This window comes from Corvus hawaiiensis, chromosome 5 (assembly GCF_020740725.1).
Source record: "Corvus hawaiiensis isolate bCorHaw1 chromosome 5, bCorHaw1.pri.cur, whole genome shotgun sequence".
Classification (NCBI taxonomy): Eukaryota; Metazoa; Chordata; class Aves; order Passeriformes; family Corvidae; genus Corvus; species Corvus hawaiiensis.
Window position 1 is genome coordinate 18350256 of NC_063217.1, and position 26826 is coordinate 18377081.

Genomic DNA, 26826 nt, shown 5'->3' on the forward strand with positions numbered 1-26826 from the left:
ATGTCAGCTTTCTGGAGAATCCAGAGCCCCTGGATCCAGGTCTGTGCTGATTTCCCACGCTAGCTGACAGTCCCATGGGCAGGGTTCCTGCACACACAAAGTCCTAGTGATCCTCCTCAAAACTGAACATAATTTGTTTGCCAGCACTTGTTCTAGCAGCCAGAGAAAGGTATTAGAACTATAGATATCCTCTCCTCCCAACCCCCAATCATAACCAAACTTGGCATTGTGTTCTTACCAATGGTGAAAAAGGACTCTGATTCAGTGCTTCTCTTGGAGTCCCAGAAAACCCTTTGCTGCTGAAAATAAAAAGCTGATTCTCTATTTTTTTCTTAGCAAGTCGAAGTGCAATACCACACCCACATTAGCCAAAGTAAGGTGATGCTTCTTCAATCACCCCTCATTCCCAGCTCAATCTCCTGGTCCTTTGCACCAGTTCTGGTGCCTGTCTGATCCTTTACTGAGGTGGTTCGGAGAGCTGGACTCGCAGTAAGTTATTTTCTGATTTAATCATATTTTCTGATTTTTAGCAGTAGCTTATTTTTCTGATTTTCAGTGATTCTCTGACCCTCCTCCCTGTGGCATCAGATGAATGCTGGTTTGCAGGACAGGTGGGACTATGAGGCTAGAGGCGAACTTTGAATCTCTGCTGCTCACAGGTCTGTGACGCCAGGCATTGTTGCCACAGAGCTATGCACCAGCTGGGGTTTTTCAGTGATTGCTGGGATCCTCTTAACCCAAGCCAATATTTTATCTTTCCTGAGTAGTTTCTTAAACAAAACATTTTGATCTATCTCTTTGCCAAGCAGCATAACAGAACAAATACCCCACGTAACACAAAATACTCTAGATATATCCCAGCTTTCTGAACATTTTGAGTTATTTTTGCTTTGCTTTCTTTTCTTTCGGATGTCCTGGTTAGATGAGGAGAATATGCTGTATAAGGATAAAGAAACTGGGGTTAAATGACATTTTTGACTTTATTATTTATGCTTGTACTAGAGTAAAATTCTGAATTTTCTGTGGCCATATCTGTGCTTTCTTGTACAAAAACATACCATAACAGCTCCTGTTCAAGGAATTGATATTTTTCAATGAGATGCTATATTCAGTACTATAGAAACAGAGCTAAGATTTAGATATTCTATACATAACCCGTAATATTAATAGATATTATAAAATGCAGTCTGTTTTTAATAGTCGTAGGGGACTCCACATGAACAGAAAAATATGTTGTGAACTCTCTCTATCAACATAAGCAAAATCTTGTTCCTCCGCAAAATTTTCCAAAATTCTCATTAGTCGTGATTGCATTTGGAAGATTCTGATTGAAAAATAAAGAATTTAGTTTCTGTACAAACTAATGCACAATACCCTAGAATCATCTATTTTCACAATTACATGATCAGTTATATAAAAACAGAAAGCTTCTTACCATTGAGCAGACATCTTCAGGAAAGGTCGTAGCTGTACTTGACTCTGTTCTGCTCTTTTACAAGTCTGATGCTCTGTCACCATCCTGCAAGGACAAGTACACCACAACATGGGCATGGCAGGATTAGCTCTTAAAAAAATTCAGAGTGGCACTTTAATCTTTTAGTATTTTAAAGTGGACTTCAAAATGGAATGCAGACATCTGTTGCATATTTGCTTTACAACTGATGAACGAATCCCTCCCAATATGGATGTTCACTAAAGCAGTGGGAAAAGACCATTACTAAGTTTGCAAAGTCTGCGTCCTAGAGTTAGAAAATGTCACAGTTAAGGCTGCAATTTCAACTCCCGCCCCTTGGACAAATGCATTATGATACAAGTTTTAATTAGTTTCCAATCTCTACTTTTCCACAGTATGACTGCTTTACTGGATGGAAGCACAGTTTGCACCCCTTCTGGCTGCCCGTAAAATATAAAATGATGAAAAATGTTGTTACACTAGCCAAATATTATTACTAAAAACATCTCAGTGAAAGGTAGCTGGTGTATATAAATTCTTTGCATTTGTATGTGCTGTACATTATTGTGAAAGTTACTCTTCCCATGAGAATAGCAGTGTCAATTAGGCTGTCAAGGATGAGCGAGCCCATCATGTGAGCTTTGACAGAATGCTTGGGTTGATTAGCTTCATGCAGTTATCATAGCTTAATATTTACATTTGAGTAGCTAACATTTTACAAAGTCTCATTGAATCTTTTCTGCTTACAGAACTGCATTCATAAATATTTTCTTGAAAAAGAAATATCATCATATAATGTAAATCACTTAAATATGTTCATTTTAATAGGTTGCAGGCATAGTTATCAAATCAATATTAAAGTACCATGTTTCCTTACAGGCAAAAAATGAAGTAAGTCACTCTGATTAGGATTGTTGAAGACAAGGCTGGGTTTCTCATTCCTGTATGTAGTCTCTAGGGCTTGTCAAAAATGAGTGATACTTACTGTTTACACCACTGGGAAAAGTAAAATCTTCTACCTGTGGAAGAAAAAAGGCTGGAAGTGTCCTGTAGGCTAGAGTGCATATCAGGGTCAGCAGTTCGCTTAACCCTTACAAGAAAAGGAAAGATTGACTAGCCCATCTCTTGGACACCATCTCTCTTTTCTTGGGGCACCCTTTTTACCAAGCAGTTCATCTTGGGAACTGGACAGGAACTGATCTTCCCCTTCATGTAGCAATAATGGAATGAGGTGAACATACAAGGAGGTGTGTTATGTACAGGAACTGGCAGCATAGCTCCTGCTTTGCTCTGCAGTCCGAAGGTAGAGCAGGGACCAGCAGGATCTGGAGTGTGCTTTTTCCCAACTCATAAAAGAGATCTTAATTTTTTTAAATGATAGTACAAGGTGTTAAAGTCAGATTTCCTTCCGAATGTCATGTATCGCTCTCAGCAGGGCTTTTAGTTTTCAGTGATTTCTGTTATATATGCCATCTGCTTTCACTTGTGACCTGACCAAATCTGCTCCTGGATGCTATTTTAGGGCTGCATATCTTGGACATTGCAAGGTCAGAATTTTAGGCAAGGTACTATCCCTGTGCCAAAAGATAAACACTTTCTCAATTTTCATTTGGTCTCTAGTCAAATTAACCTCTCATTGACTTCAGCTCAGGACTCTGGAATTTCACCCAAAATAATAGTTCTAATAAAATGAATGAATACCCAGTATGGAAGAGGATTCACAGATAGAAGCACAAAGGTATGCAGTGTTTTAAAACATTGAATAAAACATACCTTATCCCAAGTGCCTCCTCCACATGGCAGCAAACACACAGACTAGGTGTTCTGTTTTGTAGCCTTAGTTTTCTGAATTCTTTTTCTCTTTGGTTCTTGTTTGTTCTCCAATGAGACTGTATGGAAACTGGATGGATGCTGAGCACCAAAGTGCCAGGCTGTTATAATCTCAGTGTAGACTTTAGTCTTTCCTTGCCTATATCTGTCCATAGCGTGAATGAGGATTGCCAATGGGCTAATCTAAAGCAAAATAGTAAGCAATTTTCCCTCGTGCTGTGACATTGAAGGAGATGTCATGGGTTCACTAAGTGAAGGATAGAGAAGGCTAGTGGCTCCTATGTTGAGTTTTCACCACATCAAATCCTGTGGTGTCGGGAATTCTAGATCCCTGTTATGGGAATTAGTAACTGTGTGGGAAAAGAGAGGAAGGAGAAGTGTATTTTAAAAGAAGATTGAAAGAAAAACCAAGAGAGCAAATGAATAAAACATGACAGAAGCAATCGGAGAGATAAAGGCGACAAAGGAAGCATTAAGGTGAAAATATTAAGTGAATGATAGAGAGGAAAAGATGCATGGAAAGTAAAAATGGAGATGTGAGACAAGGTAAGATTGTTAGGGACTTGGCCTGTTCAAGTCAATAGCTTGAATTTCCTCATTATGCATTTGCATTTCAGCCATGTCAGGAGCCCAGAGAGTGAGCAGAAAGGTGGCATGTGACAAAACACAGCATTTGGAAGTGAAAGAAAGGATAGACTTGTCTGGCACCTTTAGAAAAAAACAGTCAGGAGAGTATGTCTCTGATAAACTGTTCTTGAATATACTGCCAGAAATGTAAACATAACAGAGATTGATCTGAGCTCCTCATTTTTCACACAAAACCTCTTTCCACTTCTCAGCGATTAGGGTCACTAGAGAAATGGTGGAGGAGAGAGAGAAAGGCTCACATTAATTACAGATTTACTATGTCAACTTCATTATAATATGAAGGAACAAAAGCCAGTGCTGTGAGACTAGTAGGGAGACCACATATAAAAACTGGAAAGGTCCGAGAAGGGGCCTCTCAATCTCCACATCCCTTATTGCTCCCTTTGCCAAAAAGTAACCAGAGCAAAGCTCTCCAGTGAACTGGAGGCTGTAGCTGGGAATAAGAAATTAGGGAATAGAGTTTTCTCTTCTCTTATTCACTATTGTGGACCGTACTAAATTAGAAGATAAACAGAAGAAAGATAAAGGTAAAGGTAAAGATAAAGAACCATAACTGCATTGAACCTACTCAATACCTTCCCAGGTCTGGCCATGTGTGCAACCTGATATGGGTACAAGGGACATATCAGTGGAAGGTATGTAAAGGTATTTTAACTCAAGATCTCCTTGTTCAATTCCCAAGATGAAGTATTACCTAAAATTCGCAAATTACTTGAGCCCATCTTTACAGATCAAGGACATTTTCCAGGGAAAACAAAAGGAAGTCACTGGATTATAGTTATCACAAAGCCAGAGGGGAAAATTGCACAGTAAAGCAGTATATTTATATCTACAGAACCATAGAGAGCAAGCAAAACAAAATAAAAATAAAATACCCCTAAGCAGCCTAAATTGCATTGCAAATAAAACTTTGTATTAAAAGATACTTTTGCATACCAGAAAAATTAGATGTGAAACTTACAGTAACCACAGATCAAACCATTAAAAGTAAAAAGGGGTCTGCAGAAATCTTGATGGGGTGATGACTTAAAAAATACTTATTAAGGACTTCAAAATTTGACCTAATAATAGGATTTGCATGTCCAGTTTTACAATGAAACCCCATGGAAGTAATTTCCCCTTGATACATACACATACTTCAGTCTAACAGTAAAGAAGAAATGTGAACACATTAAAGATGGAATATACCATGTAAGAATCCCAGAAGGACTTAACTGAGTTTAATTTAGATGAATAGGATACTATATAAATATTTCTTGCTTGTTAAGCACTTTTTATTAAGATATAACCACTGTCTAATACTTTTCCATCATTCACACTCCAAAAGCATAAAGAGAATAAAATTTCAAAAGTAATGAAATTCCATTTTCAGAAAACCAAGACATTCAAAGCTGGGTTTGTTTCTAAGAGTGTAGAAATGTCATTCACCTCCTAATTTTAGTTCTTGAAAGGACAGTTTAATCTTGTCATTTAATCTAGCCTTAACTAGATATCTGTGTTTCCTCTGCAGTCAGTGAAGAGCAACAAACACCTCCAACAAACAGTTCATCCATTGTAGAAGAGGAGACTGGAGTAAGTGGATTATGTCACTCTCTGATGATGTTTATGAATTTTTCCTCATTAACACAGATGTCAAGCAGATGACAATCTGAAACCAGACTTGAACATTTACACGGCTGAAGGGAAGTTAGATGATCCTCAGCTCACAGTGAAGTTTTCAAAATCTCCAATCTCACATTAGCAATTATTTCAAAATTGTAGGTGCATTTGCCCTCAAGCACCTTTGGATGAGACATTGGTTCTCTTAAATCATCTAATTGGTTTAGACTGTGAATTTCCTACTGTTTAGAAAAACTATTAAATCAGCATGAGGACTGGAAGACATTTGGGAAAGAAAACCAGGTCCTAATATGTCACTGCTTTATGTTAAAAGAAAAGTATTAGCATACTCAGTTTCAACAGTTCTTGTGACAAGATATATGTGATTATTACTCTACAGAAAGAGTACACTCTGCTTCCTTTACCCTGAGCCGGGAGTAGTACTGATCACTTCCCTTTGAAAATAGTGAAAGCTACATATAGTGGGCTCCAAGCTTCAAATTCGTATTTCATGAATATTTGGGAAATAGCTACTTTGAACTGGAGCAGACAGATGTTAAAAGATAGAAGGCAAAACACAAATATTTAAGTACAGAGAAAAATGTAAAGGAACAGTGATTACTACTGGCAGAGAAACTATTTGCATGTACATTTATGCCTTCCAGAATTGTTGTATCTGAACATTTTTTCAAAATTAAGTGGTATATCTTACACAGTATTCTGGGATGAGAACTAGTATTTGCACAGTGAAATGTGAGGTTCAGAGATGTTAGAAACTTCAGAACATTAATTAGTGTGCTAGACTTTACTGTCAATGGCAACCGTAAGCTTGACATATACCTGGAGTTTTGCTCAATCTAGACCATAATTCTCTTCTCAGTTCTTCAAGGTAGCTAGTAACTAAGATGGATAAAAATTGTTATTTAACTGTTTACAAATTATAGCATTTCTATAGGACTTGATTTATTATGTATATAATCCTATTGATTGCATCTTTATTTAACACCATTAGAATGATATTGAGAATTAAAGAATTCAAACACAGCTTATTCTTACATTTAAAATCCACACTGAAACAGATTATTTTTGACACTTTTAAAATATGAGATAAAGACTTAAAAATACACTTTCTAATAGCTCCATAGTTACCTGTTGTCACCCTGAACAGAGAGAATAACAGAAGACAAACAGTCATCACAATATTTCTGACATAGCAAAGTCAGGGAACTTCAATTATTGTCTGTTTCCAAATCCTGTGCTCCCAAGACATAACTTAGAAACTGCTAAAACATCATAGACATTTCCTATGCAGCTGCAAAAAACATCTGGTTATGTAACCTAATTGGAATTAGACAATGTTTATTTTTTCTATTGTTACTGATCCCTAAGCAATGTATCCACTAAACCTGTTAGAGGTTTAGTGGATACTGTTAGAGCATGGTTAAACTGCTTGCAACCACTGTGCCTCAGTAGCTAGAAAGTTCTAGTCTTGCAAAGTTTAAACATTTTCAGAAAAAGATGCACACATCTAGATGATTAAATAATTTAAAACCTCAGGCTTTATGATACTCACCTATTACTAATTTCTTTTCTTTGTATTTGTTCTAAGTTGTTTTGTTGGGGGCTTTTTGTGAAGCAATGAAAATTCTCAAGGCAAAATAGGTTCTTCCTAAGTAGTAGGTGAACAGTAAGTATTTCATTAAAAAATGACACTTTATATGAAATATGGAAATATGGGGTAAAATTCTGATTTCAGAAGGGGAAGTAGTGTCCATGAAACCACCCATGAGCCCAATGTAATCAATGTGAACAGAATAAAATCTTTATTGTTTTGTGCCATGGCTCCCCTTTTTACATATATCCACCTATATTTAGGCACAGCCCTATTGCTTAATGTTAAAGGCTGCTTTCATCTGATGAGTTTTGGTGATCTCCTTCCAGTTGAACAAATGTCACTGATTACAGTAAACAGATGATGAAAGCTTTTTGCATCTTTTGGGATCTTCAGCATCAAAATATTGTAATCACCATTTTTCCTAAGGCTCATTCTCCTGCTCAATCTCTTAATGGCATGTGTTTTAATCCTAGCATTTTCAGTTTGTGACAGAGTTCAGCTAACCACAGTATCCTCAATTCAACACCACCCACGGTTTCTATCCATTTTGTACTGTCAGACGCACATCAAGCAGCCTCTGAGAGTAATCACATCAAAATCGATTTTCATGGCTGAGAGAAAAATAATGGAAATATCTCTAATGTAGAAAATGTATGTGTTCCTTTTGGTTAACCAAAATAGACTATATATCAGGACTGTCAAAATTAAGTTTTCTTAATTCAGTGCTCTTCCCCAGACTTGTGTACAAATTACAAGTCCTCGCTACAGAATGTCTTTAACGTGATATTCTGTTGGACTGCCTCAATGTGGTTCCCACAAAATTAACAGTCTACCCAAGTGATGGACTACAGATCATTCCCCATAGCAGATCTGCAAGCAAATTAATCGAGGGGTTATGAAAAGAATCCCTGAAGCAATACTGAAATGGCCAGCCAGGACGTTATACTTGCATGGAGCCTGATAAGGCTACCAGCTGCTGCAGAAAGCCAACAGCAGAATATAGAGGCCACACGTGAAATCATGGGTCAGTTCTGTGCGTTTATTACCCCTCAAAAATGTGAGATTCTGTGCAATATAATGCAAGCAAAGCTCAACAAAATTTTCAAGAAGAATACTTCAACAAGGATATTCTCTAAAGGAACAAGAGTCTCTTAAATGTAATAATAGTTTTTAATTGTTTGACAGCACTGTTGGAGAATCATGTTCAAATGTTAGTTTGCTGTTCTGAATATGCTGCTCATCTGTGACTGCTGTAATCAGTTGTGCAATATTATGTTCCAAAGTTAGATTTGCTTACCTCCTTTAAATAGATTTGAAATGTTGAAGTGGATGTTCATGAGCTTACTTGTGGAGATTCTGGTAGGAGCCAGAAAGAGAGAAAAGGCTAAAATAGCTCACGTTATTTATTTCCTGGGATTATCTAAGAACTAGGTGCTAGAGAAGAGACTGCCAGCAGTAATAGCCAGGCACATGTATTTGGGAGGCAGCAAAGACATTTTCTATGGAAATACACAGGAATCTTCTGAAGGTAATTACAGATGGCCATAAATATTTATTAAAATTTGAAAATGGATATAGTAGTAACCTACATTCTTAAAACAGGATTAGCTCATTAATCTGAAAAGTGCTTTTTGTGAGGCATATGGAAGAAAATAGGAGTGGCAAGTTTTGATTTAGAAAGGTTTTGTTGTTGCTTTCCTAAGGAGACATAGTCTAAATGAAATTATGATGTCATGGGTGAAAACTTTATCCAGAAAGTAGTTCTCGGATGACATTCTGCAACAGTCTGTTCTGGATTTTATCCGTTGTTACTAACAATTCAGACAGTGGAATAGAAAATATGTTTATTAAATCTGCTGCTGATGCAGATATGGGAGGGATCACACAGACATTTAGGGACAGAATTAGAAATCAAGATGGTTTTCATGAATTGAAGAAATAGTCTGAAAAGTACATGGTGCTGTTTGGTAAGTAGGAAGCATTAATGAAAAGTCAGAATGAGCAGCTGTATTATACAAGAATCAGAGGAGCTGATCAGTTCAGGAACTGAGGGCATAGAAGGTTATAAGGGGAACATGGACAGCAATACCAAGCTGGTATGACAAAGGTTAATGTCCCATTAGGACACATAAACAAAAGTTTAACAGTAAGGGGTATGGAATGGTTCTTCCTGCCTGCTTCATCCTAGCTAGACTTAGTTAAAATAGCACATCCAGTTTTGGCCAATCTGCTTCAGCAAGAAGAGAGACTTGGAGAGAGGTCCAGAGCAGAGCACTCAGAATGAGCAGAGCCCTAGGAAACACGATCTAACAGAAAAGATTGAAAGCTTGAGTTATTAAACTTAAGAAAAACTGTCAGGAGACTTGACAAGGCTGTTGCACAGTGGAATGGAACAATAAATTCTCCATGATATCTCACAGGCTAAGAAGAGATGATCATAAATTACAACACTGAACACTCAAGTTACAATTCAGGAATGATTTTCTGAGTATAAGGCAGTGAGGAGATGACTGGGGTTCCACTGTCAGGGACCTTTAAGAACAGGCTGAGCAAGAATGGCACAGATTTAACAGATCTCACCCATAACCAAAGGGGTGGACCAGAGGAAGCTTTTTCCGGCTCTATTTTTATCTGAGCTGATGACTGTGCACTTAAGCGTCTGTGCAAAAGTACTTGGACAGGTCTAACCAATTAACTTGGTCATGATGGTATGCAGCATCTCTTAGTGACAGAAACACCTGAAATAAACATCAGGTGGTGTTGTCAGCTCCTGCAGTTTTACACTGGCTCAGCTCCTGAACTCGTACAATAACAAGAAAACCTTTCTTCTCACAGAGAGGGAAAAAAAAGTAAATTTCTAATCTTGCCTTTGTGAAGAAGAACTTGAAAACTTGTCTCCAAATAGCTTAAAAAATCAGATGACAAAGAAAAAGGGACAATGCTTCTACACCATTAAATTCTCATGGTTTTGGGGGGGCCCGACTCATGGTTTTTCAAAGGAGTTGGCATTAATGGTAATGGACTAATTTGAATAGACAAATTTAGAAATTGATATTCCTGAACTTCCTATTATAGAGAAAGCAATACTGCCTGAACAGCAGGTCTATTTCAGGAAATTAAAACCTCCCCATATCCTTTCAGATGACTTGATCGTTTCTACATTTCAGTCAATGTTACACAGGGGACATTGCACAATGCTTAACATGGTGGCAGAAAATTCACCTAGCAGAGAATCGTGAAGGCACAGTGTGTCTGCTGAAAGACTCTCCAGCTGGGAACAGACATAATAGGGGCACAAGGAATGAATATTTGGGCAATTTCTGTTTGGAAGTTGTTGCCTCATTAACAGTTCTTCTTCCACAAGGTGGGTCTAGGTAGAAATTGCGTGCAGAGGAGCAGCTCTCTTCTGCACCAAGCAGGCCCAGACATCTGCATTCTCAAAAGATACACAAGTTAAAACATATTAAAGATGTCAAATGTGAGATTTGTTTAAGTGAGTTTCTGTCTACAGAAACACAGGGAGCTAAGGAGAATGTTTTAAAAAACCTAAGTCAACCAACATTCAAGATCTTTTTCTCTTGAATAGTTGTGATCTTCATTATAGATTTTATTTTCCATCTTCCACCGTATGTCCTTGCTGAATGTTTCTATTTCTATTTTCCTGGAAAACGGGCATTTTCTGTCATCCCTTCCCTCCTCACAGAGAGAAAGAGGTGGGAAAACCAGTGCTGTGACAGATCCCTTTCACAGGATGAGAAGAAAAATAGTAGAAAATACCTTTTTGATTAAGTAGTCAATCTCTTGCAGCACTTCCTTCATTAAGACCGGGAATAAATGTCATGCATGTTTTACAAAGCTTTGATTATATTATCATGATTGGGGCATTTTAAAATGTTACTTAGTCTCCGCTGGACTTGGTCAGCATTTACATTATCAAAGCCTTTCTATGGGACCTCTTCTTTCCACTTTCACAAACTTCTGTGAGGCTCAAAATGCAGACACACCACAGAGATGTCTTGACTACTGCCAGCTTCTACCTCCTGAGACATGATTTTTTTCCTGTACCTTTATCTCTAGATTTAAAAGGTCTTCCTGTATCACATATCTTCCCCAGGCATTGCTAATCAACTTGTCCTTTGGCTTCTCCTCTGCTAAGATGAAAAAATGAGTGCTGCAATTCTCTCTAAGTGAGCAGCATTTTTCACGCTCAGAAGCATTTTCTATAGGTCTTTTTCTGAATTCTCACCCAATTTTTATCATCCTTCTGAAAACTCAAACTTCTCAGGAGACTCCAGCTGAGACAGCCATTCCATTTTGCTCCTCTTGCTCCAACTACCATCAATAAGGCCAGAAGCCACTGAAACTCCCCTGACAAGCAATAGCTGTCCTGCTGCTTCCACTGCAATTGCTTGTTTCTTGAACTTTTCAGTTCACCAAAGAAAAGCAAGAGGATCTCTGGAGCATTCAGAAATGCAAAGAAAGGGAAAGAGAGATGTTCTTCCTTTGATGGGGCGAAGAGGCTGTGTACACCCACACTATCTCTAAGCTTTGTATCTTCTCAGAAACAGCTGTGATCTGAAATCTTGACAGAGAAGGTACAACAGTGGGAGTTTCGGCTCCACGACTGCAGGAGCAGGGAATTCTTCCTGGAAATCCTTGGAGCACAGCATTTTGCTCCCAGAGCTGGATTTAACCCACTGAATGTAAATATGCCCTTAAGTTACATCTAAAAATGAGGATTCTCTTTGCAAATGTTAAGCACAGTTATAATGATTCGTGCATAAAGACTAGAAACCACAGAGAAACATCTATTATTGTTGCTGCAAAACGCAGTAGCAACTCATGAGAGTTTTACTTTTATTATTCATGTTGCTATTAGGAGTTGCATTATTACTAGATCCTAACCGGCACAGATGGCTGCTGTGCTTTGAGGTCTGCTTTAGTCATGTTTTTAGCCGCTTTTTTCTGCAGATTTTATAGGGTTTGGGCTGATTTTAGCTTCCTTCATTTGCTTGATAATTGTTTTGGGTTTTGTTTTAGTTTTTTTCTTAATTAGCAGGAATATGTTCATGTTTATAGCGTGCTTTATTCACTCTTTTTGAACTTGTGGTAACCAGAATCAGCAATGCAATTATACCTTCTGTTGTTTGTGTGGGACTGGCTCAGGCCAGATGCTTTGATGGGGGCAGCAGTTTTCTTGGAAGGTCAGTATCAATTTGCTGGCACTGCTGGACTGGTACTTCTCACCTGTTGATAAATCTCCACCCTGTAAATCATCTTTCCCAGTATTTCTTCTGTTTACTGCTAGAGCGAGGGGGAACCTCTCACTTGAATGTTTCCATTCCCCTGAGACCCTCTGTTAAATCACTACCTGAGCACTGGTGAGGCTTTCTGCTTCCTGGGCTCCTCCACTCACGCTCGTCTCAGCCATCACCTCCCCTGCTGCTGTATTTTACTTGCCTAACAGGTCATCTGCATGCAGTATCTTCTGGTTCCACTTGCCTTCCAGTTATTGCCTTAGGAATGATGAGAAACATCAGGAGAGGGTTACTTACACTGCTGTACATGGTCAGCTCTTGTTGCAGACATGACTGAGCAGAACCTACTGGTAAATGTTTATCGTCTGTTAGGCAGAAATTCGGGCTCAGGCATAAACAGCTGCGCCTGCACTGCAGTTTGCTTTGGCTACATCATCACAGCTCAGTGGTAAGAGATCTGGGTGCAAGTTCCAGCTTTCCTCTGAAATGGAGCATATGAGCTAGGGAATGAAGCACTGTGTGCTCCCATATGCCTTCTGCTCTGCAGGGTCAGTATGTGGCATTCAAATTCAAGCACAGACTGTCTTCTAGACCTGAAGTACATTGTTTAGTCATCATCATGCAATGTTTCCACACACTTACATGCCCTACTGTAGTCTTCAGTTATTTCCCATAGTCCTGTTCTTTGATTGCTGAATGTGTAAGGAGGATTCACAAAAAGCTTCAAGTACTGCCCATGGTTGCACTACTTCTTCTCTTGGTTCATCTGAAGGTCACCACCCATTTTCGATAGGTAAAGAAAGGGTTTAAAATACAAAGTTTGTGAGTGAAATGTTTGATTTTTTGAAAAAATAAGAGCTTTTCAGGAGTATGTGGTAAAAATTAGTTCTGAAAATCTGAGTGTCTCAACTCTCCAACTTCAGGAGGCATGAAATTAATTACTAGTGTCATAGGATAGTTTTCAGTGTTATGATCATAGGGAAAGTATCTTACTTAGGATGCACTAACTTACAGTAATTGGCTCCTAATCTTTTTCCACAGGATTTTAGTAACTCATTTTTAAAGTCCATGGCAGTGTTTTGCATGCTGTGGAAGGGGGCTGGGTCCCTTAGCTTTTACCCGCTCTTCACACTAGCCTGACTAGAGTCTATGAGCCAAAACTATAATCCCAGTTCCAGATGCCCCCATAATTTGGATCTGGATAAGACTTTAGCAGATCGGGCCATCTCTAATTACATTGGACAAATTATTGTATAATTTCTTCTGCTTTATCTTTTCAATTCACTGGAGCAGTTAATTTCTCCAAAAGCAGGCACATCCTTTCTCATTAGGAATCCCTTTTTGGCCCTCTTCATGTGAGTTTCTTATATTAAAAACAAACACATGCCCACACACACACAGAGTTTTGCTTTTATTGTATTAATGCTACCTAAGAGAATATGAGATGCTTAACAGAAATTTGGCTTTAGCCACTAGGTAATCTGCCACTTCATGGAAGCAAAGCAATTACATTAGTCCATATCTTTCCATAGGACAGAGCTGGTGAGACAACAAGGAAGAGCTGAAAGAGAAAAGGACTGATGGCAACTGATTTGAGTATTCATTTTGTGGTGTCATGGAACACAAACTTCTGGCTTCTGTTTTTGAAGTTTCTGTTTCTCTCTTGCCTATAATGGAAGTGAGGTACTCATCAGTTGCTAACTCTGATACTTATATTACCTTTTCTTTCCCTTTTGGATATTTTTGTTCTCTAAAAGTGTACCCCAAGTCATTATTTTGAAGACCTTAGCTGAAACGTATTTCAGCGATCCCTAAGGGTACAAAGAGATGCTTAAGATACAGAGAGGTTACAGTCTGGCACAGACTAAACAGAAACAGGAGCAGGATGTTTGCAGTAGGTGGAAATGCCAGGCTGTGGTTCTATGGTCACCCAGAGGCATGGTCAGACATAAAGCTCTGGATTCCTGCTTCTCTTCAGTGTTGTCTTGCTCTCTTTCCTCGCATCCACACACAAAAAACCCCATGTGCTGAAAAAGAATTCATGTTTTCACAAAATATCCCAGAAAAAGAAACCTTAAATATCATTCTGCTTTGCTTTACATTGTTTGAGCACAGCATTTTTCATTTTGAAATGGGGAACCCCAGGGGTTTAGTCTGAGACATCCAGGGGAGTAATAATGGCACCTATACATTTTGAAGCTGTTGGTTGTGATTTTCTGGTTGCAAGTGTAAAATCAGCATTATTATTTAGGAAGTTCTGGCCTCATGACTGAGCTGCAGAAATGTATACCTCTCCATTGTGTAATATTTTGGAAATGCATGCTTCATTGAAGTGTCATTGATTTTCAACTGAAGTGAAAATGTCCTCATTTAATGCTTTCTTAAGAGAATTACAAAGGAGGCTGGAGAGGGTTTGGACAAAGTCGTTATTAATTGCACATCACAAAATTTGGATTTATATATTTTTAATGCAGAAATTCTTCACAGCTCCTAAATCAAAATGCTATTCTCAAATTATGTCTAATTTTATAAATGGAAAGACCCTATTTTGTTCAAGACTTTCAAATTCCTTTGCTTTGTTCAACAAACCCCTATACTTGCTGTGAGGGGATTGCTGATTGCTTTGTCAGCAAAACCAATGATATTCAATCTTTGATTTCTGATTCATTTGCTTCTTCCTTCCCTTTGATGAAGAGAATAAACGTCTAGCTTTTCCTCTCCTTTCAAAAAAATATCTCTCGCTTCTCACTTCGTTAGTAGTGAGAGCGTTTTATGTGAAGCGTTCTGCTTGCCTTTTGGACTCTCTCCTCCTCTTCTGAGCTCAGAGCTGGGTAAATACTTTAACAGTCTTTCATTAGAGAAAACTATTTTGTTTCTGTTTCCGTTTCTGTCATTGGCTCTGACGTTAGGGTGTCCCCTTCATTGCTGACCACAATGCTTTCTGGCTTCCCTTTGGCTGTTTCCTCAAGGTTTTGCCTTGGCATTTCTCTCTGGGGTGTCCAGGTCTACCCCTGTTCTGGTAGACAATGGGTAAGAATTTCTGAAACAGGTTGAACATGAAGGAGACTGAGATTATGGAGGGCATCTTGGATCAGGGCCTAGCAGTTGCTGTAAATTAGGCTTGTTGTCCTTGGTATTGGCATACAAGTTTCTGCTAGTCCCAAAGGGAAGGCTACAGCTTAGTTACGAGCACAGAGGAGCACCTTAAGTGTAAAAAAACACTGTGGAAGTGGTGACAGCACCCTCAAGAGGGGTATCTGGTGAGCAAAAGCAGGAGGAGCAATCCATTGTCAGGTGTGGCAGCAACTTGACAAAAGGCAACCAAAACCAGGGTGTTTTCTACCTGCTCCAATGACTTTCATCAGGCAGAGAGCCTGGGGATGCCCCAGCTTGGCCCTGGGAGCACCTGCCATGTCGTCCCAGCCTCTACATTTCCCTCCATGGCTTTCCCACCAGAGGAAGATGGTCAACGGGCTGGAGAACCTGCCCCATGAGAAAACCCTGAAGGAGTCGGGTCCTTTCTCACTGCAAAAGAGAGGGATAATCACAATAGTCATGCAGTTCGAGGCCAGCTAAAAGGACAGAGGCTCTCTTTTCACAAGGATCGAATGAAGAAGACAAGAGGCAATGGGTACAAATTGCACCAGGAGAGGTTTCATCTTGGCATAAGAAAGGAATTTTTTATGGTAAGAACAGTCATTCACTGGAATAGCCTCCCCAAAGTTCTTGAAGGCTTCAAGATGTAATTGGACTGGCTGTTAGACAAAATCATCTAGGCTGCCTTTCCCACAGAAGGATGATCTTTTGAGCTCATTTCCAACTTTGGCTATTCTATGGTTCTCTGTCAGGAAAAAGAGAGGTCACCCAAGTGAGAGTGATGAAGTACTGGTTGAAGTACTCTGGTTGCCCAGAGAAGCTGTAGTATACTCTTCTGCATTCCTGGAAGAGTTCAAGACCAGGTTTAAGGGGTCTTAGAGCAACCTTGTCAAATGGGAGGTGTCCCTGTCCATGGCAGAGGGGTAGAACAAGATGATCTTTAAGGTCCCTTCCCACCAAACTATTCTATGAGTCTATGAATCTATGATAAGTGATTGATTACCTTTATCTGTCATTGAAGTGTTTTGGTGTCTGAGTCCATGTAATCTCCACTCTGTCATTTGGTCTTAACTCTGACCCAGGCTCCTGAAGTTATATCTTATTAACAGTTGAGAAAGTCCCAGATACACCATCATGCTCAGTGCCAAACAAGCAAGTCAAAAAGGAGTTCTTGTCTTCCCAGGTATGATTTAAATCAAAACAAGGGGGATACCAAATGGGAGAAATGCAGAACCAACACCTCTGCTTAAAGGTGGAGAAGGGGGGCTCTTTGAAATCACAGAATAATTTAGGTTGGAAAAGACCTCTGAGATGGTCAAATCTAACCTTTGAATGATCACCACCTTGCAAATCAGATCATGGCTCTAAGTGTCAAGTCCAGTTGTTTTTTGAACACCTCCAGGGATGATGACTTCACTACCTCCCTGGACAATCCATTCCAATGTTTAACAACCCATTCCATGAAGAAATTCCTTCTGATGTCCAGCTTGAACTTCCCCTGGTATAGCATGAGGCTATGTCCTCTCATCCTGTCACTAATTGCCTCAGAGAAGAAGCCAACCCCCACCTTGCTACAACCTCCTTTCAGATAGTTTTAAAGAGTTCAGAGAGTTGTAGAGAGTGTAGAGAGCCTCCTTTTCTCCAGGCTACACAACCCCAGCTCCTTCAGTTTCTTCTCATACAAGTTAGTCTTTAGAACCTTCACCAGCTTCATTGCTCTTCTCTGGACATGCTCCAGCACCTCAGTGTCTTTCTTGAAATGGAGGGCCCAAAACTGAACACATGACTTGAGGTGCAGCCTCGCCAGTGCTGAGAACAGAGGATGCAGAGCAGACTTATCAAGGATTGGGCAGCATGTCTGAGAAAACAAGAGTTAAAGCACGACGATGGGATTACAACCATCTTATCATGTTAGAATTGTTAAAGCTTGCCATATTTGGCTAAAATGTTAAAAGCAGAGTTCATATGATCTGTAAAAGAGTTACACTATATTGTAGCTAATATGTATTATCAAATACTAACAGTTTAGCTAATAATAAGATCTTTGACCTGTGAAGTCTTGCCCACTATGCTTTATTGCTTTGAAAATGCATGGGTCCTTCCTCTGAAACACTGAGTACAGCTATGTTCTACCCACCTCAGTAACTACTGACCTCAACAGAAAGAAAAACATGTCTCATTTCAGAGACACCTTGCCAGATTTGGGTTTGCACCATCTCTGGACAATGAAGTGGTGCGGAGACCTCCTTTTTGTCATGCACCTCACTGGACAACACAAATAACAAGCTTTAGGCACAATTCTTGCACCAGGATTCATTAACTGTGCTCCTAGAAAACCTGCTGGTTTCATTCAGTCTGTAGAAATGTAAAGGAATATGTACTCAGAAGTCTGCAGGTGAGGCCAAGATCAAGGGTGTATCGTAACTGTGGTATGTTTTATAAAAATCTCTGCAGTGTGAGGAAGAAAAATCTAAATATTGATTGCAAGGTTTGATCAGCTGAGCTTTTCAGAGGAAATTTCAATCTGATTTGTCATGATACTGATTTTTTTTCCTTGCTTTTTTGAGTAATTATTTTCAGTTATTCTTAGCTGATTGCCTCACTTTGAGCTACTATCAGATATCAGATTTAGGAGGTTTTATTTAAATGTGAGAAAATGTTCAATTTAAGAAGGATTATAAACTCAGATCTGAAAGAGAAAGCTCGTGTGTGTCCTTCCAGGAAAAAAAAGAAAATAGAAGCACTTTCTGCTTCCCAATATGGCAGGCAAGGCCATTCAAAAGTGTGAGAAAAGTTGAACATGTTTTATTATGTTCAAAGGTGCAGGATAGCATATCAAGTCTGTAATTCATTACACGCTTTAAGTGCTATTTACCTAGATATCACTTCCAAATACAGCCAGAACATTTGTAAATATGTAATGACATATCTTTATTGCAATAGGTATTCTGCATGATTCAGCAGGATATTGGGTAGCATATTCAAAGTTTGCAGCTATATCAGTAACGGTTGTTAAATCTGGACAGATGACATACCACTCCTTACTATCTTCATATCCTGTTCCTATTTTTTTTTCTTTCTTCAAAAAGAGTGCATAAATCAGCTTAAATGCCTCCTGAATATTGCCCCCTTAAAAAGGACTTGTTCTGAAATCTGTGTCTATTTCCTCTTGTGCCTTAACACACCTATAAGAATAGCCTGGTTCTATCTTCTCTGCAAGGTATCTAAGGCCAACAGTAAGGTCTTCCCTTGTCTTTGCTTCTTAAGGCTGAACAGCCCAAGTTCCTGGCATTTGTATCAAAAACCTCAGCTCCCTGAATAATTTGACTTTAGGACTTCTCAGGGTTATGAGGACAAAATATGATAAAGTTATTTTTCATGATGACATAACTGGGATTCCTTAAAGGATGCTACAGAAACTGAGAAACATGATTGTGTTAAGAGAATTGAAAAAAAACTTGTATTATGCTCCTCTGATTAATTACAGAACTGAGAAAAATAGCAGTTTAAAAAAGATTTAAGGTGTTTGCTTGCACAAGCATTACTCAGAGCCAGCTTTATTTTTTAAGTATGCAATTTTTCTGTCAGTCTATAATGTGGTACTGTGACTGGGTAATATATCTTGAGGCTTTACAGACTCCTGGCATGACATACTCTTTGAGACAGTAGATCTTAATAGATCCTTCTGCATTAATCCTGACTAATGAGCAGATGAACAGTTAATTAAAAATGCTTCACACGGACTTTGACACAGTAGACCATTGCAGCTTCACTGTGTTTCTTGCTCTGTCATAGATGAACACAACTTAACTTTCATTTTTTCCATTAGCTCACTATGGTTGAAAAAGTTCCATTACAGTTTACCAGATCACTGATCTATGAACTAAACAGTATTTAAATATTTCCAGATTTGATTTACTATGGTATATGACCTCCTGTGCCTTCACTGAAACCATATAGTAAAAGAGCCATTATGTGATATTTTCAGTCACTGATCTAACAGATCTTTAAGAAGTTTTTCCTCCTGTATGCATTAGGCTTTAAGGGCTTGATTTTTTTCCAGTGTTCTGATGGTGCTCTGCATGAGGGGAAGCACTTTGACACGGGTGGTTCTTCAAGTGCAATATGTACAGCATGAAACCATATGCAGCAGCCCATATCAGGTTAAAATAGGGTCTTTTCTGTCTAAAGAGAATCTTGTTTTTATCTCCTGAATTATGCATTCACCAGCTTCTCATGACGCTGTACATTTTAAAAGTGCTGGCAGGTGTAAAAGGATGCTAAATGACAAGAGTTTTGAGTCATACCAGAGAGGAATGTAGCCCTCCACTCCTTACTGAGCTCTCAATAAGCTTCACTTGTGGGGCAAACTTCTGCTAATGACCCGTAGAAAACCAGGAAAGAACTCTGAATAGCAAAGGTAATGTGAGTGGTCTCAGACATCTACAGAATTTGGATTCAATCACATCAAGATCTCAGTCATTGTAAGACTAATTTTTCACAACTTAGTATTTAAGACATTTAGTCTTCAGTAGCAAAGGAATGGTCAAGCCTTTCACAGAGGAATAGATGAGACTCTGTTTTCCTTTAGAGAAATCCATTGTGTTTGGGGAATAATTATTGCTCTGATCAGTAATGATTCTGTCTTGTTTCATTTAGCCAAAAGCACATTGTCCTTTCTCCAGCTATGCAATTTTAGGCTACTTCTTTAAAAGACAATATATTTTAAAAGAGGGTTTTCTTCAGCTTTTAAAATTTCTCTGCATAAATTCTGCACACAAAAAATATATTTAAGCAAGCATTATTATTATTTTTGAACTATCAATATTGTATTACAAAAAATGCATCAAGCCAATATCCTAGGGATAAGATCATTTGCCATGAAAATGCAAAGTGCCATTTGCCAAAAGTAGTGACCAATTTCAGCATTCATGGTTTTGAAAAAACATTCAACCAAACATTTTTCCCTTCAAAATTTTCTATGGCTAGAAACAAATACCAGGTGCTCCAAGGAAACTGCAAGAAATCACAAAGAGGATGACTGAGGACAAATATACCCATACTAGACAATTATTTTTACAAAGCATTGCTTAAATCAAATATGTAGGGTAAGGGCCAAAACTTACTTCCCTTTTGGTTTAAAAATGAGTTCTATCTAGTGTAACAGTATTTTGTGGAATATCTTTCCATAGTTTAGATGCTTCTCAGTGGAATCAAATGCACAGGTTAGATTAGGTGAGAGTTTCTTGAGAGATATTTGCTCAGCTGTAAAAACATTCTAGAGAGAATTACCAAACTGGTAGAGATTACAAAGAAATCAGTCATGGTAATTAACTCCCTTCAGGACTCTCATGTGTCAGAACCTAAATGTTACTCCTTCATAGATTTACCTCAGGTATAATATTCTACCTAGAGCTGATAAAAACAAATGCTCTATTAGTAAAGCAGAACATTTATAAATAAGATAAAGTTGATGCTCAAGAGAGCTGAACACCCACTAGGACTGATTGCTGTACTACTTTGATGTCCAAGTTTAAGGCTCCCTATATAGCTACATTCCACTTTATTTTGAAACTCATTAAGAGAAAGAAAAAATGTATTACCAGCAAGAAGTATCATTTTCCTTCCAGTAATAAAAAAATGCTATACTGGAAAACTACAGGGACACTGACCAAAGAGCAATAAAGAAAGATCAGGAGAACTTCTGAAACATTAATGATGTCCTTCTGCCAAAGCTTGTAAAAATGTGCTAAAACTTTGAGTATTCATGAACATGGCAGCTTGAGATTTACCTCATCTCATCAACTCCCTGGGCTAAGTTTTCACTTACCCAATATTTTTCCCAGACGGGATCTCGGTAGGATTATGAGAGATAAGAGGGAAAGACATGCATTCCTTAGCCAAGAGATAATTAAACAGAGTCATCAAGGCCAGACCTCTGACTGGGCTGTGAAATCTACTGCCAGATGTTGCAGATACATCTGTCTAAGTACTAACAGGATCCCTTTTATCACAATATCTAAGCATTTCACAAATATTAATGGATTTTATCTCTGGGAAAGGACTGCTTTTCTGTACTAGCATAGTACAGGACAGAGCTGAACAAATAACAGTCACAAAGTGGGTAGGTTTTGAGTTTTTCAATTTGCTTTCTAACTTTTTCTATTTGTTTTATTTTTTATGCATAAGGGAAAAAACACCTCAAACTCTATGAAGCTTGAAAATCTATAGACATCTAGTTGCTTCCACATAGCAGACTCTTTCCTCCATTATTCTTAGCTATGAAACAATAGAGCATAGGCAAATGGTGAACCATTTATTGATCATTCACTTCAATATATTTTTAGATCTACAAGTCTTGCATAGTGTAGTGGTAGGTAACTGTGGCCTAAAGAGTGAAAAACTGAAAGAAAAATATCAAGAATCTTCTACAGACATGCACACACATACATACATACATACATACATATTTATGAGTATAAACCAAAAAATAACTACAATTAAATTGTGTATTAAAAATTAAATGCATATGCAAGTTTATGTTTTTATATAATTTAAAATGTGGCTGTATGTACTTAAGATTACACACATAGGTACCTTATATTCCTTCTATTTCATAACACATGGGAGTTGTCTCACATATTTTGAATAGCTTGGGTTGTTTATCCTGAACTTCCTACACTAAACTGAATATGATGTGTGAGAGAGTGAAACTTCTGCTTCTTACATTACTTCAGCTTTCATGTATTGCTGCGGGTTATCCTCTGCACTGTGCACAGGGACAGATAATGGGAAAGGAAAGGTGGGGAAATAGCATCGTATCTTATACATTGTGTCAGAAAATGGCATTCTTCTCTTCAAAGATCCAAGCAGGCTTTCCTTAGACCTCCCAGACCAGCGGAGAAGAATTTGTATGCACATATGAGAGCAAAAATGGGACACTTCTGTCAGGTTTGGCATTAAATAACCAATAATTGAAATACCACCTGTAAAAGATCACTAAATGTAAACAGCCAGGTGCTGCAACAAAATGAAAAATCATTTGTTTAAATGTCTGCAACACTGCATTTCAGTAAATTAGTACATCATAATTAGAGATTTTCACTGAGATTTTAGCCAGCAATGTGCTAGTAAGTGGGCTGTGAGGTTCATTCTTGCCAACAGTGGAAGATGTCCAGGTTGCACTAGTTGCTACTGTGAATAAAAAGTGTGTGTTTTCTGTCAGCTTCTGGTGTCTAAAAAAGAGGTAAATTTTCATGCATTTACAGAGTAAAATGGACTTGATCAGACTCCGCCTCAGACATGCCAGCCTTCTCCAACAGCTACAAAGAGAACCCAAATGGTCATGTAGGCAGGGCACAAGTTATCTTTAAAAGCTAAAGAGGAAGGACATGGAAACTTCACTAATTCCGTCAAATCTGAATTAAAAGCCCTTTGAGAAGAATTCAGAGCAACCTTCTGCTTTCCTTGGGAGCAGGGGGAGTCTCTCTGTCCTGGGGTCTCCCATGCATGAGCTGAGGTGGGCTGTGTGATGGATGGGCTGACTTGGGATGTCTCCCCACTGACAGCTGTGGCAGTTGTCAGTCTCTGCCAGGTCTCACCCTCTACACTGAGCAGGGAAGGTCAGTTTACTGTATATGAAGACTAGACTGAAGTATACTAATCCATTATGTGTTTTCCTAAGTATTGCTTGCCAGATTCAATGATAGCATCACATATATCACATACAGGCAACTGCTACTGATTGAGCTGACATTTCTGCTGCTAGCTGAAGGTGGAAGTTCACATGTTAATTAACGATGCAACCCTTGCTACACAAATACCTTCGGTTTAATAAAATTGTAACAGCTGCATGCAGAGTTAGGATGAATTTTTGAAGAAGAGTCTAGATAAATTACTTTGTTATTAATAATTTTTTAGATGTACACTGTATAGAACTGTACACATAGTTATTATATTTCAGATGATCTCAGAATTTTGCCACTCTGTTCTTATTGATAAAATAATCCATTTGCTTTTTTTATCTTTTACTAAGAGTTTGGTTAGACCTTGTTGGAACTTAAGAGGTTATTGAAAAGAAGGGGTTTCTTTTCGCATTTAATCACAAGTTCTACCTTACATTATATTTTTAAGTGCATTTTTTAAAAATTCACTTTAGAATATGAATTTGTTTCTGGCCACTAAATACATTTTCAGTTGTTAAGCATTTCCCTAACAACTGGGAAAAAAACCCCTGTTTTGGGTCCATTTAGCTGTCAGTAACCTCTGATGCTGAGACCAGAATAATAATTATATACTTGTGATATTGACACATTTGAAAAACATATATACTTTGCACCTTGTGGCTTTTTAAAATACGCTTCCCAAGATTAGTTGTTTCCTGTGATGATGTATAATACAATTGATTCTATAAACTACTTTACCAGGTCCTTTGGGCACTGCAAGGACTTTCAGCACCAGTATTTTCTGACCATGTACTGCCTCTGTGCTCTCTATTCTTTTCAAATTACAAGAGGGAAAATAGCCCGTGAAGAGCTGCATGTGCTGGGAATTACATAAAAGCCATGTTCATTGTACTCTTGGAGGCAGAGGTAGAATCTTGTTCAGTGTGTGCAGGCTTAGTTGCCAATTATTTATTTAAAACTTGTAATTTGTGCCAGAGAGGTTGAAGGCCTTGGCTACATTCCCCAGCAAAGCAAACACATAAAACAAAATAAGTGTGGTTTGAAGTATATTCAGTGCTTTGGATAGAAATATGCCCTAGTTTAGTCCTGATTTTTGATTCCCAAGGCTGTCCAATTCCAAGAGGAGCAGAAAATTGCCCACATATCAGGATGTTAATTGTTCTTTCGTTATTTATCCTATTTAGTTATGTATCTTTCAAGTTATTTACTGATGAAAGAATTCATAAATTCCTCATTAATGCAAATATTTTAGGATCATTGTTAGATCTAACCCTTCACTGTGATCCAAAGGCTTTGACCTGTTAGAAGCCAAATCACATAAATTTGCTGGAGCAATGCACTGAAAGATTTGGATTGCTGTAAATATTTCTATACCCAGATGTAGTGCTCCAAACTGAACAGTATAGATTAGTTTCAAAAAAATGCATGCAGTACTTACTTGTTCATTTCGTAACATCCTCTTCATTTTTGTGCAGAGATAACTCAGACAAAGCAAAGGTTTCACTAATATTTTCTTCATTCAAAAAAACTTCAAAATGAGATTCAAAAAGCATTTTATTAGCTAAATTAGACTTTGCCAGGGAAACATTACTTACAGATTCTTCTTCTGCACAGTCAATAATGGGGCTTTTATTATGTTCCTTGGGAAACTTTATAACAATTTAGTGTACTTTATCACTAACAAACTTGTTCTGCTTGTCTAGATTACTTTTTTCTCTGCACAACTTCACTGTTACACATAGTTGGATCTTCCTACATTTTACTAAACAATTTTTTCTACCCTTTATAAATATTTCTGAAAATCACTTAGAAATCCTTTTCAAAATAGCTTAAACATATTTTAAATAAAACAGATGGGTCTCAAGCACTCATCTTTCACATCCCTTAGCCATGTGTTTTCATAAAATTTTCTGTATTAAACAGATCTGCTACTCACCGAATATGTTCTATTCTACTTTTTAAATTGCTTCATCTTTGCAGACAGAAGACACATTAATTTCAGCTCAGAGCAGTCATCAATAAAAAGTCATTATTCTTATGAAGTTCCTTTTATCTGTGTATCCCAGAGTTTATGACAGATATTATACAATCAATTCCTCGTATGCCTCACTGGCATAAGTGTGTAAGGCTCCACTGATAAATCTGGAAAACAAAGCACCCCTTAGGACTACAAATACTATTCTGACTTGAATTTGCTCAGTTTGAAAATCCTTGAAAATCAGGCCACATTGTTTTCAAGCAGGATATAAAAAATGCAGGTAAAGGAAAAGAAATTTACAGCTTGGCTGCGTTCATCTGCTCTACTGCCAGATTTAAAATCAAGCAGGCACATGCTTACATGTAAAAAAGCGTTCATAACTCATTGACTTCAATGGGACACAAACACGCAAACACATTTAAGAAGTAAAAGTACATTAGAACCACAGATTGATTATGTTGAAAAAGACCTCTAAGATCATGGAGTCCAACCACTAACGCAGCACTGCCTAGCCCACAACTAAACCATGTCCATAAGTGCCACATCTACACATCTTTAAAATACCTTCAGAAATGGTGACTCAACCAATTCCTGACTGCACAGATACCTGGTATACTCAGTGGGTACTTACTATACCAATGCACACATTACTGCCACGTGAATAAAATTTTAACATTGCTTGTTCACAGGAATATGAGTGTCCCTTCTTTTCTAGTTTTAGAGAGGAATTGAAAGGGATCAAAAACAATGGCCAGAAGACTCATTACAAATGTTCTTTTCATTCATAACTTAAGAGACCCAGAAGTCTGAAAGCAAGCATTCAGAACAAAGTGGTCAATGTTTCAAGGCTAACTACATTAATCCTTGGTGAATGATAAGCATAAATTCTCATCATTTCTAGCTGACAAACAAGAGAAATTAAGATGATCCATCTCTTATTTTAAGCAAGCATTCCTCAACTTTGTAATTGATGTCCTGTGGTTATTATCTTGTTTATTTTAAGAGATACCCCTTAATTAATTTAATTTTGAAGATATTGCTTACTTTCACTGCAATAATTCATTCTCAAAAAAGCTATGGATTTTTGACAATATAAATAAAAAACCTAAAAATTACAATTCCCTTTCCTAGCTGTCCTGAAGAATTAAACAAGCGAAATACAAAGTCCTGCCCTCAGCTCACAATTCCTACAATTGCTTCCCCATTTAAGAAGGGGTCTGTTTGCAGGGGTGCAGACTAGAAAGTCACAGCCACTTCCTACCTGCTCATTCATGAGGCCACAGGCTTATATGTCTCATGGGTTTGGATCATGGGCCATCCTTGAAGAGCCTTAGCTAGAGTGTGACGATGATTTGTTCTGAGAAACTAAGGCATTTGTGAGAGAGGCTGGGCTTTACAAGTGAGTTCATGTAGCAGCAGTTATGCAGTACATTTAAAACCAGAAGATACTAAAAGATGTGTTTGCAGAAATTGTATAGATATGCTATCAGCTGCTACAGAAGAGGAATAAGACAGTTTTGAGACACATTTCCAGAACTACAGCTAGCATCCTGCACATTAAACTATTCGTAATCTAAAGATTATTTTGTCCCATGGATTTATCACAGGCTGAATACTGACTATAAATGTATTTAGTGTCTACTGGTCTGCTCCATATACATACA

General features: G+C 38.1%; 2 long non-coding RNA genes across 7 annotated transcripts in view; one reads left to right on the forward strand and one right to left on the reverse strand.

The window, feature by feature from the left end:
• The window catches only part of LOC125326633, a 23062-nt gene extending 12736 nt beyond the window's left edge, over positions 1 to 10326 (reverse strand). For 2 of the 6 annotated variants that reach the window (XR_007203915.1, XR_007203920.1), the window contains exons 1-2: positions 2439 to 2540; positions 1436 to 1519 (exon numbers count right to left, since the gene is read on the reverse strand). This is a non-coding gene — a long non-coding RNA (uncharacterized LOC125326633). Of the gene's footprint in view, positions 1 to 238; positions 300 to 1435; positions 1520 to 2438; positions 2542 to 6370; positions 6431 to 8442 lie in introns of those variants that run through there. The other 4 variants (XR_007203916.1, XR_007203918.1, XR_007203917.1 and 1 more) reach the window with 4 other exon arrangements.
• The window catches only part of LOC125326636, a 69440-nt gene continuing 43030 nt past the window's right edge, over positions 417 to 26826 (forward strand). The window contains exons 1-2 of the long non-coding RNA XR_007203922.1: positions 417 to 489; positions 5442 to 5503. This is a non-coding gene — a long non-coding RNA (uncharacterized LOC125326636). The remainder of the gene's footprint in view (positions 490 to 5441; positions 5504 to 26826) is intronic.